Below are 16374 nucleotides of genomic sequence, written 5' to 3' on the forward strand. Positions count from 1 at the left end.
CATGTGAGGTTCCTCAGTTCAGTTCAGTTCAGTCGCTCAGTCGTGTCCAACTCTTTGTGAACCCATGAATTGCAGCATGCCAGGCCTCCCTGTCCATCACCAACTCCTGGAGTTCATTCAAACTCACGTCCATCAAGTCGGTGATGCCATCCAGCCATCTCATCCTGTGTCGTCCCCTTTTCCTCCTGCCCCCAATCCCTCCCAGCATCAGAGTCTTTTCCAATGAGTCAACTCTTCGCATGAGGTGGCCAAAGTATTGGAGTTTCAGCTTCAGCATCAGTCCCTCCAATGAACACCCAGGACTGATCTCCTTTAGGATGGACTGGTTGGATCTCCTTGCAGTCCAAAGGGCTCTCAAGAGTCTTCTCCAACACCACAGTTCAAAAGCATTAATTCTTCGGCGCTCAGCTTTCTTCACAGTCCAACTCTCACATCCATACATGACCACAGGAAAAACCATAGCCTTGACTAGACGGAGAGGAGTCAAAATTCACAGAGACAGAAAGTAAGACGGTGGTTTGCAGGGGCTAGGGGGAGGGGGCAGGGGAGTTATTGTCTAACGGGGACAGTTTGGGAAGACAAGATGGGTTTTAGAGATTGGTTGCAAAGTGAACGTAATGAACCCTACTGAACTCCACACTTAAAATGGTTAAGATGCTAAATTTCATATATTTTACTAAAATATTTTTTCAATTAAAGAAAAACAGATAAGAAACGTGTTTGATAATGGTTGCTGGGGGTAAGGATGGGAGGAAGAGATAGTTGGGAGTTTGGGATTGACATGTACCCACCGCTATGCTTAAAATGGATAACCAACAAGGGCCTACCGTGTAGCACAGGAAACTCTGCTCAGAGTTATGTGGCAGCCTGGATAGGAGAGGAGTTTGGGGAGAATAGATACACGTGTATGTATGGCTGAGTCCCTTTGCTATCCACCTGAAACTATCACAGCACTGTTAATCGGCTATGCTCCAATAGAAAATAAAAGAGTTTCAAAAGAAACATGTTTGAAAAATTTAAGTCCAGTTGGTATGTAGACACCATCAAAAACTTCCTGGAAACAGTCTTTTTCGTAGGTTATTTGCAGAGTTTTGAACACATACCACCTGGATAAACTATTCGGTAAAATTAAGTTCAGATGCCTGACTGGTGCCCAGACTCGCACCAGCTTTGAAATTTCCAAAAGGAAAAATTCCCAAAGCCTGTGGCAGGAGCAGTGACACAAGTGCCCACAAGAGGGCGATAGTTTCTTCCTTTTCAAACATGGAGCTGGACTCCAGTCCTTGGAGATGGTTAACAAACACAAGTTACAAAAAAGTCTTGGTGATTTGTTTGATCACTTTCGTACCACACAGAAAGATGAACAAAAATCTGTATGTCTTTTAATAGTAACAGGAGGGTTTCTGGCCCATTGCTCAGTGAGACAGGGGCCTTTCCCAGACCTGGAAGTGAAGATACCTCGTGGGCTTGGAGTCAGGATGCCTGGAGAGAAACCGCCTTCAACACACTTCTGCTTTAAATAGTTGTGAGATCCAGCAGGAAATTGTTGTGGAATACACACCTCTTGCACAATTTAATGTCTCTGTCTGGAGGCAAGGGTGTTCAAACTGCAGCACTGTTTGACAACAGTTTTATTGTATAAATGATGCTTTTTAAACACACCTGAGGCTTGTCTGATGCCTCTGTCGTTTGAGGTCAGTCTCTGGTGGCTCAGTGGTAAAGAACCTGCCTGCCAATGCAGGAGACACAGTAGACTTGGGTTCGATCCCTGGGTCAGGAAGATCCCCTGGAGAAGGAAATGGTAGCCCACTCCAGTATTCTTGCCTGGAGAATCCCATGAACAGAAGAGCCCGGTGGGCTACAGTCTGTGAGGCCTCAAAGAGTCAGACACAACTGAGCGACTAAACAACGAACAGCAACAACCGAAAGAGTCGGTACCACAAGGGGGTTAACCCTGGTGGAGCACAAGCGGTTTATACTGGAAAGTTCAACAGCCTTGTGAAAATGTCAGGAATTTCTTATTTTCCAGGCATTATTTCCAGGACAGTAAGTCCCCTACATACAAACCTGGGAACTTTCAAAGATGTGAACCTGGATTCACACGTCCAATCATGTAAGTTAGCTCACGTGTCTGGGGGTACTTTGTCGTGTGCCCCATGTACCCTCTACACGTGACTGGGTTTTGTGTGCATTGCTGCACAGTACTGTATAGAGTAGAGCAGTTTAGTACTTTTATTTCAAGTCTAGGATATCCAGTTAGTGTTAGTCTCTCAGTCGTGTCTGACTCTTTGAGACCCCATGGACTGTAGCCCGCCAGCCTCCTCTGTCCATGGAATTCTCCAGGCAAGAATACTGGAGTGGGTTCATTTCCTCCTCCAGGGGATCTTCCCAACCCAGGTCTCCTGCATTGCAGGCAGATTCTTTACCGTCTAAGCCACCAGAGAAGCCCAGGATGTCTGGAAGAAAGGGTAAAAGGGGTAGTGATGTAGCTGGTATGACTGTACTTTTTAAGGTACTGTACTGTAAGATTTAAAGTGGTTTTTTTTTTTAATGTATTATTTGTGTGGTAAGTATTAGAAACCTATTATAGTACAGTACTATATAGCTGATTGTATTAGTTGGGTATCTAAACCAACTTTGCTGGACTTATGAACATGCTCTTAGAATAAAACTCGTTCGTCAGTAGGGGACTTACTGTATAAATGTTATGCTTTCGGCTGACCTTTGATAATCTCACTGAATAGTCCCTGGAAATGTATCCTTTATAACAATCAGTCCTTTTAACGGGCAGTTAAGGACTTAACAGCATTGAACTTAACCACGTTCAATGAAAAGCCTTAGGACCTTTGGCTTATCAAACCAACTGTTTCTACATTTCCCCATCTTTATTTGCACTTTACTTTTAATGGGGTGTAACAGATAAAACAGATCTTAAGAGGCAGCCTTGTTCCGGGTGTGACTTAAGTAGCTTTTGTATCATTTCCAAGGCATGGCTATGATTATAAGCCTTGTTTCCATAAATCATTGTCTTTTATAGTAAGCGCAATTCAGGATGTCAAAAGACACATGTGCTTGTTTTTCTGAGCAGTTGCAGATTAAGTGCTGTACGGGATGCTCACCGTGCTTGTTGAGACAAAAAATGCAGTAAAGGAAAAAAAAAAAAAAAAAACTATTGAACCCCAGTGGCTAGGAGCCAGTCACAGGAGACGAGATAGGAGGGCTGCAAATAGCTGTCATGGTAGAATACTGCCCCGCGTAGCAGCCAAATGGTTGAGCTGGAACGTGATGTCATTTCCTGTTAATGAAGGGTGACAGTTTGTAGACGAGTCCAGAGGTCGCTGATTAAAAGACTCATCCTGATAATTATTATAATTACATCCCAGTGCCTGAACTACCAACATCAGGAAGGTAATAACAGAAAACAGTGCACTAGACAATGAATTACTTTAAGTCCATCAGCTTTGGTCACTAATTCGATCAGAAAAGCTGTGTTTAACCTTTTCTGAGGGTAGTCCTTTCACTTAATGGCCATCTGAAAACTAAACACGAATCTGTTTGTAGTGAAAAGCCCATCTAGTATTTCAAAGCATAAGAACCGCTTCACCCCCTAAAAATGAGAGTAGCTGGTTGATGGCGTTGGAATCATCTGTTGAACACTGCCAAAACAATTCTAAAAGGGATTCTAGGATTTTTCTACGACATAAGAGTATTTTGTCAGTTAAATCATTTGTCTTAAGCAGAAAAAAATAAAAACCTTTCACAACACAGACATGCCCGAGTTTGCTGCTGGTGTAGCAAGATTTAAATACAGCTGCCCCAGGCATCAAAAATCAATTTTAAATGGAATACAGGAACAGTTAGGCTTTTCCCATCCTGGCCGCAGAGTGTTGTTATCAAGCGTGTTGCCAACTCCCTAAATAAAGAAGCTAATATTTGAAAGTAGGAGTCTTTCAGAGGAGCGGAAGTTGAGTTTTGTTAGCAGACATGCCCAACTTTGCAGTGAAATCTCTGGAATGATTTTCACTGGGAAAAGCCCTGGAGGCCAAAGTGTCACCTGGCGTGATGGTCTCCCTAGAAATGGCCACAGTTGCTGGCGCTCTTTTTTCAACTTTGTGTGCCTGGATTTTAGGATGTAATCCCGAAGCTGTTCATAATACCGTGAACCCAACTGAATTCCCTCAGAAGTCCCAGCACGAAATGAAAGTCCTGTTTTCGGGGCTTGGAAAGAGCAGACGCGGTCACGAGCGGCAGGGGGAGCCTGGCGCCTCTGCTGGAAAAGGTGGAGGGGTGGAGAGCGAGGTGTCCTCGGGAACAAATGGAGTGGCCAGAGCTGCAGGCGGGCAGTGAGGACGGCTGGACGGTCCCGCCTGGACTGGAGCCTGTGTCTGCAGGTGACACCCCAGTTCTCTGGGGGTGCTTCTGCCCAGCAGGCAGCCTGTCTGTGCAGAGGGCCTGGGTCCCGCTCGGAACAGCGTCACCTGTCACTTGGGGGGAGTGGTGTGTGCTTCTCGCTGCTCTGGTCACCTGGTCCCCCATTGGCCAGCGTGGGTCCCCTCCTCGAGTGCCACCGCACAACACACTGTCACTTGATCCTGTCCTGGGGGTGGGGGTGGTGTTCCTGCTCCTTCAGGGCCCTCAGTGACAGAGTTCAGAAATCTTTCTGGGCACTGGGACTGTCCAGGGGCTTGTGAAAATCACAAACTCCCAGACGGGACACCCCAGCACACAAAGTGAGTGGCCCTGAATGACACCCGAGAACTGGCATTTTCCACTGGCAGTGCTGTGGCTGAGCCAGCTCAGCGTCACCTGCCCTTCAGGCTGCACTGCTTCCATGCTTTCACTGATGTTGGAAAAACTGAAGGTGCTTTCAGTGCCAGGACCTGAGGGTTTTGCTCTGCATGGTTCTACCCGCCAAAGGGCACCTCGGCAGCCCTCTGGTGGCCTGGCAACGGCTTTTGCCCCCCCTGGGAACGGAAGGAGACAGAGCTCTGGAAGCGACAGGTGACCTGTGTTCTGGAGTCTGCTGGGCCTCCTCCATGGTTTGGCACTGAGATCCCACACTCAGGAGGCCTGGAACATCTGTTTCGTGGTGGCAGAGCACAAAGGGAGAGAGACAGAAGTAAGATTCAGGGTCTGCCAATCGCACATGAGTTTCTACCAGGCTGACGGTAGACGTGTCATGTAGAGAATGGACATTTGAAAATGCATTGGTCTGACTGCATTTGCCCTGTGTCGGGGTAATAACAGACCCATTTCAGAATAAGAAGAGCTGGATCTTCTTAAAAATTATCCTTACCATGTATTGCAACAGGTAGGATAACATCAGGATGGATGGATGGATGGGTAGGAACAGATAGATAGTTGCTCACATTCTTTTAAAATTTTGATCTTAAAAAATTTCTTGAAGGGACCTCCTTAGTGGTCCAGTGGTTAAGACTCTGCACTTGCACTGCAGGGGACATGGGTTCTATTTCTGGTCAGGGAACTAAGATGCCACACCCTTCATGGTATGGCAAAAATAAATAAATAAGTAAAAATAAACTTAAGTAAGCATCTTTAAAAAAAAAAAAAAAATTTCATGAAGAATCAGAAATTAGTCATGGAAATATGGAGCCTTCAAACGTTGGCCAAATGGAAATTAGTTTACTAATCACAAATTTTTATCTACATGATATGATAGTAGAATTCTCAGTTCTATTTTCCAACACTACATTTTTTTTACATATTTTTTTATTTTTGAGGTATAACTTACAAATAGTAAAATTCTCCTTTTAAGCGCACAATTCTCAGTTTTGACAAGAGGATGGTCGTGGAAACACACCCCAAACCCCACAGTGCTCCTTTGTTGCTGCCCTGCTCCTGCCCTGCCCACAGCAAAAACCGGTTTCTTTCTGCCCCGAAAATCACCATTTCCAGAACGTCCTATAGATGGAATCACATATTTCTAATCAAATACACTCCATTTTTGAGTCTGGCTTCTTCCATTCAAGGTAACGACTGTGAGAGCTAGCCTTACTGTTTCCTAGGTTATTTGTTAATTTATCTTTATTATGGGGTAATATTCCAGTGTAAGGCTATTCCAAAATTTGCTTCTCTATCCACCAGGTCAAGGACATTTGAATTGTTCCCACTTCGGGTAGATTATGAATAAAGCTATTATAAAACATTTGTGTACAGGTTTTGTGCAAATCTATATTCTCATGTCTCCTGAGGTGAGATCGCTGGGTCATAAGACAGATGTTTGTTTGCCCTGGTAAGAAACTACCAAACCAGTTCTCAAAGTGGATGCTCCTGTATTCCCACCAGTAAGCAGTCAAGTCACTCCACTTCCTGGCCATCACTTGGTATTATCGGGGTTTGTTTGGTTTTGTTTTAAGCTGTCCTAGTAGGTATAGTGATATCCTACTGTGGTTTTGGTTTGTACTTTATTAATAACTCACGAGTCTGAAAACCTTTCCATAGACTTATTTGCCATCTACACATCTTCTCTAATGAAATATCTGGTCAAATCTTTTAACCATCTTTTCAATCAGTTTGAGAGTTTATAGATTCTGAACACAGATTCTTTATCAGACATATGCTTTGCAAGTATTTTCTCTCTGTCTTCTCTTTTCATTCTCTTAACAGTGTTTTGCAAAGAGCAGGTTTTTCTTTTAATTTGATGGTGTCTAATTTGTCCTTTTCTTGGGACGAATCATTCTTTTAGTGTCTTGGCTAAGACATGTTTGCATAATGCAGGGTTACACAGATTTTTTTTTTCCCTAGGTTTAGTTCAGAAGTTTTGTAATTTTATGCTTTGCATGGGAGTCATGGATCTATTTTGAGTCAAATTTTGTTTATGATACAAGGTGTGGATCAAGTTTCTTTTTTCACACGTGGATGACCAACCAATTGTTCCAGCACCATTTGTTGAAAAACCTATCCTTTGTCCATTGAATTCCCTTTGCAGCTGTGTTGAAAGTAAATTGGCCACACATGTGGGATCTATTTCTGGATTCCACTCTGTTGCACTGATCCAGGCTTTCATCAGTACCACACTGTCTTGATTACTGTAGCTTTATAGTAAGCATCGAAATTAGAGAATGGGAGTCTTCCAAAGCTGTTCCTCTTTCCCCAAATTGTTTTGGTTATTCTAGATCTGCTGCCTCTCCATGTAAATTTACAAACCAACTTGTTGATTTGTACCTAAGATGTACAAATTCCTACATTTTGTTGGACAAAACGACATTTTGGAAGGGAAGAATTTACAGACTTGTTTGGGAAGAACCTATCATTTTAACAATATTGAGTCTTCTGAATCCCATGAACAGAGGAGCCTGGCAGGCTACAGTCCCCAGGGTTGCAAAGAGTCAGACACAACTGAGCAACTAAGCGAGCACACACTGATTCATGAACACAGTATATCTCTCCACTTGTTTAGGTTTTTAATTTCGTTTATCATTGTTTTATAGACTGTGTACAGATCTTGCACAGATGTTGGAATTTATACTCAGTTTTTGGTGAGATTTTTCTTTTTTTTTTTTGGTACTATTGTAAATTGTGCTGTTTTTAGAATTTCAACTTCCTACTGTTCATTGCTAGTACAGAGAAATACTGTTGAGTTTTATATTGACCTTGTATCCTGCAACCTTACTAAACTCACTTATTATTCATTCTGGCAATTTGTTTGTAGATTCCTTGGTGTTTTCTAAATAGACAGTCATGCCATCTGCAAATAGAATGATTTCTTCCCCCCTGTCCAATCTAGGTTTTTATTTTCTTGCCTCATTGCACTTGTGAGGGCCTCCAGTATGATGTTGAATAGGAGTGGTGAGAGTGGACATCTTTATCCAGTTCCCAGTTTAGGGGGTGAGGATCAAGCCTTTTGCCATTAAGATGTTAGCTGTAGGTGTTCTGTAGATGCCATTTAATGCACCGAGGACATTTCTTCCTAATATCAGTTTGCTGAGAATTAATCATGAATGAATACTGAATCCTGTCAAATGCTTTTTCTATATCAATTAAGATGACTACATGCTTTGTCTATATCTGTCAATGTTTTAGATTACATTGGCAGATTTTCCAATGTTGAACAGCCTTGCATTCCAGGATAAACTTCACTTGGTCATGATGTATTATACATTTTATATTTTGCTGGATTTGACTTGATGATATTTTTCTGAGGATTCTTTTATTTATATACACTAGCAATACTGGTCTGTAGTTTCCTTTTCTTCTAATATGTTTGGTATTAGCATATGCACACCACTCCAGTACTTTTGCCTGGAAAATCCCATGGATGGAGAAGCCTGGTAGGCTGTAGTCCATGGGGTTGCTAGAGTCGGACACGACTGAGCGACTTCACTTTCACTTTTCACTTTCACGCACTGGAGAAGGAAATGGCAACCCACTCCAGTGCTCTTGCCTGGAGAATCCCAGGGACGGGGAAGCCTGGTGGGCTGCCGTCTATGGGGTTGCACAGAGTCGGACATGACTGAAGCGACTTAGCAGCAGCAGCAGCCTCAAGAAATGAGTTGGGAAGTGTTCCCTCTTCTTCAATTTTCTGGAAGAATTTGTGTAGAATTAGGATTATTTCTTCCTTGAATGGTAATATTTACCAATGAAGACATCTGGTCTGGAGCTTGCTTTGTTAGAAAGTTTTGACTATGCATTCCATGTCTTTAATAGCTATGGTTAACTATTCCTTCTTGAGTGAGTTCTGGTTTTCTAGGTATTTCAGGCATTAGTCCATTTCACCTAAGCTGTCAAATTTTAGGACATAACATTGTTTGTTACCTTCCCTTACTATCTTTTTCATGCCTGTAGAGTCTTGAGCGATGTTTTCTCTTTCATTTCTAATACTGCTAATGTTTATCTTCTCTCTTTTTGTTATTATCTGTCTGGCTAGAGGTTTATAAATTTTGTTGGCCTTTTCAAATAGTCAGATTTCTGTTTCATTAATTTTTCTCTTTCATTTTTTCTGATATTAACTACATTGCTTTCTGAGCTTATCTTTATAATTTCATTCCTTCAGCCTAAAGTTGCCATTCTTTTTCTAGCTTCTTAAGGTAGAAGTTTGGATAATTCATTTGACATGTTTCTTATTTTCTACCATAAGCGCTTGGCGTTATGAAACTCCCTCTCAGCTCTGCTTTAGTTGCAGTTTACAAATCTTGATATATTCTTATTTTTAGTCAGTTCAGAATATTTTCTACTTTCCCTTGAGATTTCCACTTTGACCTAGAAGTGCATTTAATTTTTAAATATCTGGGAATTTTCCAGATACCTTTCTGCTTGTGAACTCTAGATTTATTACCGTATGGTCAGAGAATGAACACTGTATGCTCCCATTTGTCTTAAATTGGTTAGGGTTTGTTTGGTTGCCCAGAATACAGTCTGTCTTGGCGACAGTTCCATGGCACTTGAGAAAACTGTGTATCCTGTTACTGAGTGGCCTGTTCTAATGCGTCACTTAGGTCACATCACTGACGCTGCCATCCAGGTCTTTTCTATCCTCACTGATTGCTTGTTTGTTTTGTCAATAACTCAGAGAAGAGTTTGAGGTCAACCAGACCTGTGGATTTGTCTATCCTTTCAGTTTTTGCTTTGTGCATTTTGAAAAGGCATATTGTTGTTCAGTTGCTCAGTCGTGTCTGACTCTTGGCGACCCCCATGGACTACAGTACGCCAGGCTTCCCTGAACTTCACCATGTCCTGAAGTTTGCTCAAACTCATGTCCATTAAGTCGATGATGCCATCCAACCATCTCATCCTCTGTCACCCCCTTCTCCTCCTGTCCTCAATCTTTAGAGACCTCATGTGATTAAATGCTGCACCCATTACTTGCTAAAATCATTTTGCAAAGCTGCAAGGTGTTAAGAAATGGGTGCTCTGAACAAAGGCTTTGAACTTTAGGGCCGCTGGGAAGGCAGAGTCCTCTTCATTGCCTGAGGCAGAGTATTTGAGCTCAGCTACCAGCTGGGCCTCTCAGTCCTCCAAGGGTCAGAGATGACTGGATAAGAAGGGCTGATGCCAGGGTGGGGCACAGAGTCTGTGCTCAGGATCCTACCCCAGCACCAGGTGACTTTGGACCCCGACTGCCTCTAGTCAATCCATCCTCATAAACTGGCTGTCCGCACTAGATGCTGGTGAAACCAAAGTGTGAATCTTGCTCCAAGGATGACTACAACCTCTCCTTCCTGGTACTCGGGGTCCCCGAAGAGCAGATGGGGCCCCACATGTGTTATCAGGCCTCCTTTCAGCACTATGCTGCAAAAGTTCAACCACAGTTTGGGGTGGGGTAGCCCTATTTGCAGCACTTGGCAATGTCCATGGTGTGAATACTCCCAACCATGATGGGTTTCAAGCTACCAGCCTGACTCCCTATGTGTGGAGCAGGGAGACGCAGAGGCCCGCACAGTCCAAAGCACTGACACTGCACAGAGACAACAGAGATAAATAGCCCCAAGGGCGTGGATTGGTAAAATGTACTGAGGGGCTTTCCTCCTGGCCCAGCTGCTAAGACTTCACTTTCCACTGCAGGGCTACAGAGGATGTGGGTTCAGTCCCCACTCGGGGAGACAAGATCCCACATGCCACAGGGCCAAAAAAGCAAAACATAAAACAGAATCAATATTGTAACAAATTCAATAAAGACTTTAAAAATGGTCCAGGGCTTTCCCTGGTGGCTCAGTGGTAAAGAAACTGCCTGCCAATGCAGGACACACAGGTTCCATCCCTGGGCTGGGAAGATCCCACATGCCACACAAAGCAACTAAGCCCACACACCACAACTATTGAGCCTGTGCTCTAGAGTCTGGGAACCAAGACAGCTGAAGCCCATGCACCCTACAGCCCATGATCCACAGCAAGAGAAGCCACTACAATGAGAAGCCTGCGTACCGCGACTAGAGAGTACCCTCTGCTCGCCACAGCTAGAGAAAAGCCCATGCAGCAATGAGGGCCAAGCACAGCCAATAAATAAATACATTTTTTATAATGGTCCACATCAAAAAACAGAATTCTTAAAAAGATAGTAAAATAGATTACCTTTGTTTTTAATATAACCCATTTAATGATAAGTTCATACAATTCAATTTTAATGTTGCCCATGTTTCACAAACAATACGCAAAATTCCTGCCAATTCAGCAATCATTTTGTGTAGATTCACTGGAGTGCTGACCCAACTGCCACTCAAACAAGCCTCAGACAAGCTCAGCCGACAGAAATGAATTGGTTCATGTGAGAGGTTCCGTAGCAGCTCTTAAGCAGAGTGTCTTGGGTTCTCCAAGCTTAACACATCTGAGAGGCACATCTAAGAGGCATCAGGAGATGGAGAGTGGAGGTCCAGTTGTCCGAAAGAGTGAGGGTCCATCACACAAAACCATAGAAGCCCTTTGCTAACTGTAAAATCCCATATAAACATTCAGGTTGAGATTTTTCAATCTTGGGATATATTCAAACTTTTTGGTGTTCAAGGTTCTCAAATTTCGGAAGTAATCCATACTTGTTTTAAACAATAAATACAAAGCTTTGCATAAGGACAGAGTTACTCACCTCCCAGGCTCTAACCTCAGCCCCTAACCCACCCTCCCCCTGGCTCCCCCATTCCCTTAGTTAGCAGCCTGCCCCGTGCCCCGCCCAGGCTGAGCAGTCCCAGACACACATACACAGGGGGGTTTTGTTTTGCAGAAGTAGACCCAGACACACCTGTGGCTCTGCAGCTTGCTGTTTCTCACCGTGAGATAAATCTCGGGCGTCTCAGCAGTCGGTAGACAGAGCCTGGCATAGGGTTTGCTGTAGCTGGACTGGCAGGGGCTGGGAATGGGGGCCTTTTCATCCATTCCTCCTACCGAGGGCATGGAAGTGCAAAGACCTCTTGTGATTTCTAAATTTGGTCAGAGTGCAGGAGACAGTGCAGGGTGCCTGTGTGCTAAAAATACCAGCCGGGGTCTGGGGTGGAGGCCACTCATTCAGAGCAGACAGGGAAGCCCAGGGTGGCAGAGCATCGGGGTCCTTGGCAAAGCATCTTCAGGTTTTTCCAAAGAGCCTCAGCCTCTACACTGACACCCACGCCCACGGCCACATGTCCGCGTGACCAAGGTGCATTTGCATGCTAAGTCTTTTCAGTCGCGTCCAACTCCGTGCAACCCTATGAACTGTAGCCCACCAGGCTCCTCTGCCCATGGGATTCTCCAGGCAAGAATACTGGAGTAGGTTGCTGTGTCCTCCTCCAGGGGATCTTCCCAGCCCAGGGATCGAACCCAGGTCTCTTATGTCTCCTGCATTAACAGGTAGGTTCTTTACCACTAGCGCCACCTGGGAGACCCAAATGACCAGGGTACAGATTCTAAAATCTGCTTCCAACTGAGTCACCATCACCCTCTGGGTCATGTTAACCTGTTGTTTGATACCACCTCAGGATTTGGACCCTATCTGGCTACCACTGCACAGAAACTTATTTTCAACTTACTTTTTAAATATGTAATTTCATTTATTTATTTTATTTTGGGCTGTACTGCGTCTTCATTTTCACACGGGCTTTCTCTGGTTGCGGAGAGCAGGGGCTGCTCTTCGCTGCAGTGCTCAGGTTTCTCATTGCGGTGGCTTCTCTTGGTGTGGAGCAAGGGCTCTAGGGCGCACGGGTTTCAGTAGCTGCAGCACGTGGGCTCAGTAGTTGTGGCTCCCTGGCTCTAGAGCACAGCTTCAATAGTTGTGATGCACAGGCCTAGTTGCTCCACCGCATGTGGGATCTTCCCAAACCAGTGATCAAATCCGTGTCTCCTGCATTGGAAGGCGGATTCTTTATCACTGAGCCACCAGGGAAGCCCTCAACTCACTTTAAAAAAATCAAATTCATTTATTTCTAAATAGAACTTCACAACACTACAGTAAATAGAAAACCAGTATCGCTTTCCATAAATAATTATGATACATAGATAAGTAGATCATATACACAGTGATTACACATAATGTTGTTATTAACAGTTCTGAGCACCTGCTCTGTGCCAGTCTGTGTTCTAATCTAAAATATGAACTCGATCCTTATAACAGTCCCCATTCTACTGTCGCCCCATTGTGTAGACAAGAAAATGAGGCTCAGGGTAGCTCCACCTTAAAGTAGACAGGTCACAACCAAAACAAAGTCAGGAACTGTCTTGATCACCAAGGTGCCCATGGGTGGGGAACCTCAGCTGTGCTGGACTTTGAGTTCACTTCCGGCTTTTGATTTGCTCATTCACTCATCTCTTTAACAAGTGTTTGCTGAGCACTTACTGTGGGCCAGGGCTGAGGAGTGGAGGGGGCAGTGGGGGGATTCTGTGTCTGCCCTTGACGAGCTCTGTCTGGTGGTAGGGAAGGTGCATGTGGTGGGTGCTTCAGAGCCGCAGTGCTGGGGATAAGAGAAGGCATTCACCAGCCTAGGCTTAGGCGTGGGGGTGGGGGGTGATGCTGGGCCACGTTTCTAACCTTTTCAGGAAGAACAGGAGCTGAGTGGAATAAAGGAAGCGCAGAGGAGAACGTGGCAATTCAGGTGCATTAAAAAGGTGAATTCAAGTAATTTTCATGTCCTCACTGGAGACCCCTATTTTGAGCGGATTGAAAGAAGAAGTTAACCTCAGTTTCTTCATCTGGAAAATGGGAATAATGGTACCAGCATCACAGAGTAACATCCGTGACGAGGATGGATGTGTCACAGTTTATGAAGCATTCTGGCAGTTCTCGCCACAGAATAAATGCTCAAAATGTCGCTAATAATAATGATGATAATTATTCTTATTTCTGGCAAGTGATTGTGTTTTCTATGCACCAAAGCAGTACTGTAAAGTTCTTTTTAGGTATTTTTTATTTTTAAAAAATGAATTTAAAAGTGGCATGCTTCACCTAAAACTATCACAAATTTGTAAATCAACCATAATTTTTAAAAAATAAGGAAAGTGGCCCTCTTGCAGGGAGTTTAAGCTAATATTCATATTACCATGTTTGTCTTCATTTGCATATGTCCGACAAGTTTACAAGCACATACGGAAAACTTAACCTGTAACTTCCACCTGTCCTTTTTGTCTTCCCTGGGCTTTATTTTGAAAGAAGTGGAAATCCAAGACTATCCTTTCAAACTAATAGCAATACATTTACTTGACAGGGGATTTAATTCCTTACCAAATGACATGAGCAACCTCATAATGAACAGTATTTCTAAGTAGCACAGCTCACAGCACGGGGCTCCCTAAATCTGACTTAGACAGTGGGTCAGCCATCTTTCATGACAAAGTTTCTCATAGAAAAGGCATGGTTTTGCAAGGACACCTATCAGAGTAGCCAGTAGGAGCTGAATTTTTCCTCATGTCTCCCACCTACAAACATGCTCAGCCACTGTCTGTGAGGAAGGTAGTATTTGGGGGAAAATTAAAAATCTGGAAGTCATTATCAGGAGCCCATGGGCCATGGGCTACTCCTGGTCCAAGGGGTTTACATTCATGATCTCACATCTTCACAGCCATCCCTTGGGAGAAATGCCATCATTATTTACTTTTTACAAAGCAGAAAGCAAGGCACAGTGAAGTTAAGAAGCACGACCCAAGCCAAACAGCTCATAGACAGAGCCAGGATTCAAATCTGGGCAGTGAGATGCCCAAGGCTCAAGGAGAGAATCCGTTTATACTTGCCTTTTCCAGCACCTGGAGCCTGCCAAAATCCCGTGGCTCATGGCCTCTTCCACCTTCAAAGCCAGGAAAGGCTGGCTTATTTTTCTCCCTCTGACACGGACTCTCCTGCCTCCATTTAAAGGATTTTGTGATGGCATTGCCAGGGGGATGGGGGGCTTCCCTGGTGGCTCAGACTGTAAAGAATCTGCCTGACAATGCAGGAGACCCAGGTTCGATCCATAGGTCTGGAAGATCCCCTGGAGAAGCGAACAGCAACCCACTCCAGAATTCTTGCCTGGAGAATCCCATGGACAGAGGAGCCTGATGGGCTGCAGTTCATAGGGTCACACAGAGTCAGACACGACTGAAGCCACTTAGCACGCACACACACTTGCACATGCATAGTGATGACATGGGTCCACCTGGATAGTCCAGGACAATCTCCCTGTTTTAAAGTCAGCTGATTGGCAACATCACTTCCCTCTGCAACTTTAACTTCCCTGCCACGTAAGGGAGTGTCACCAATTATAAGGATTAGAATGGGGACATCTTTGGTCACATCCTGCATTTCTCCACCTGGATGCACCCTTTGGAAGGGATAGCCTGGACTGTCAGGTCTCCATCAGAAGGGGTTAGGGTGAGAAAAAGGGTGGGGAGGGCTGGGAGGGAGAAAGAGAAGGAGAAAGAGACAAAGAGAAGAGACAGGAAAAGAGACAGAGCAGGAGGGAAAGCCACAGCATCTCTCCCCACCACCGAGGGGACTCTGGCTCCTCTCCTGCCCCTGACAGGGAGTCCCTAACTCGGCCCCTTGGAAGGACCCAGGGGCCCCAGTCTCCACGTCCAAAGCAGGTGGCCGGAATCATGCTGCCCAAAGCCTGGAGAGGCTGAAGGCTCCTTTGCATATGCAAAGAGCCTCCATGTCCAAAGCAGAGGCCAGGCCAGGATCTGGCAGATGTTGGGAGGCTGGTTCAGGGATCTTCAGCCCCCACACCCCCTCCAGAGCTCGCTGTCCCTGAGCTGTTTGTCCTCACACTCAGCCTGGTCCTGAGGAGGCTCTTGACCTTGTAGCCAGGCCTGCCCCGAACAGTCACACTATGTCTCTCCCAAGAACTTCACGGAAGGAGAGAAGGAGGAAAGAAGGCAAGAGTAGGGGAAAGAAGGAATGGAAAGGGGAGGAAGGTTGTGGATGCAGGACCCCACTACAATGTCAGGACAGCAAGGCAACATCACAACAGTCTGAGCAGTGAGTGGGAGGGATGCTGGGCTAAGGGGTCCACCTGAGTGGGGTGGGGCTCCCTGTGTTCAACCCTCTGTGTTCAACCCTCCACGGCAGCATGTCCCTGGTCCATGCAACCACCTGTGAGGTAGCTCTCCATGCCCATTTCACAGATGGGAAAACTGAGGGTTACACTGGGAGAAAGAAGATAGAGAACCCACGACTCAGATACCAATGCTGAGAACCCCTTGGAAAGCAGCCACCACTCATGTGTGCATCTCAGGACAGTGACAGCAGCCGATCAACTGTGTTGACAGGACTAACTATTCGTCCTGGTGTTTTGAGGCCACTTGGCAGCAGCAGGTTGAACTCTGTTAGCACCGCAGGAAAGGGAATACGCCACATCAGAGGCAGCTGGGGTGGGGGAGGAGGAGTTACAGCAGCCCCTCTTCATAAAAATGTTCTCAAATTTGCTTTTACTATTTTTTTAACAGAAAAAGAGAGACTTTGAGAGAGTGAGTTAATTTGAAGGGAGA

At 44.9% G+C, this 16374-nt stretch overlaps 1 protein-coding gene and 1 long non-coding RNA gene across 5 annotated transcripts in view; one reads left to right on the forward strand and one right to left on the reverse strand.

The window, feature by feature from the left end:
- RBM38 (RNA binding motif protein 38) overlaps positions 1–16374 on the reverse strand; it is a 124625-nt gene that overhangs the window by 34634 nt on the left and 73617 nt on the right. For 2 of the 4 annotated variants that reach the window (XR_009496789.1, XR_009496786.1), the window contains exons 4-5: positions 11690–12763; positions 11016–11383 (exon numbers count right to left, since the gene is read on the reverse strand). The gene's annotated coding sequence lies outside the window, so the exon portion shown is untranslated. Of the gene's footprint in view, positions 1–11015; positions 11384–11689; positions 12764–16374 lie in introns of those variants that run through there. The other 2 variants (XR_009496788.1, XR_009496787.1) reach the window with 1 other exon arrangement.
- Positions 12188–13735, forward strand: LOC132346940 (uncharacterized). The gene is made up of 2 exons (XR_009496966.1): positions 12188–12273; positions 13456–13735. It is a non-coding gene; the product is annotated as an uncharacterized lncRNA (long non-coding RNA).

The sequence above is a fragment of the Bos taurus genome, chromosome 13 (genome assembly GCF_002263795.3).
Source record: "Bos taurus isolate L1 Dominette 01449 registration number 42190680 breed Hereford chromosome 13, ARS-UCD2.0, whole genome shotgun sequence".
Lineage (NCBI taxonomy): Eukaryota > Metazoa > Chordata > Mammalia > Artiodactyla > Bovidae > Bos > Bos taurus.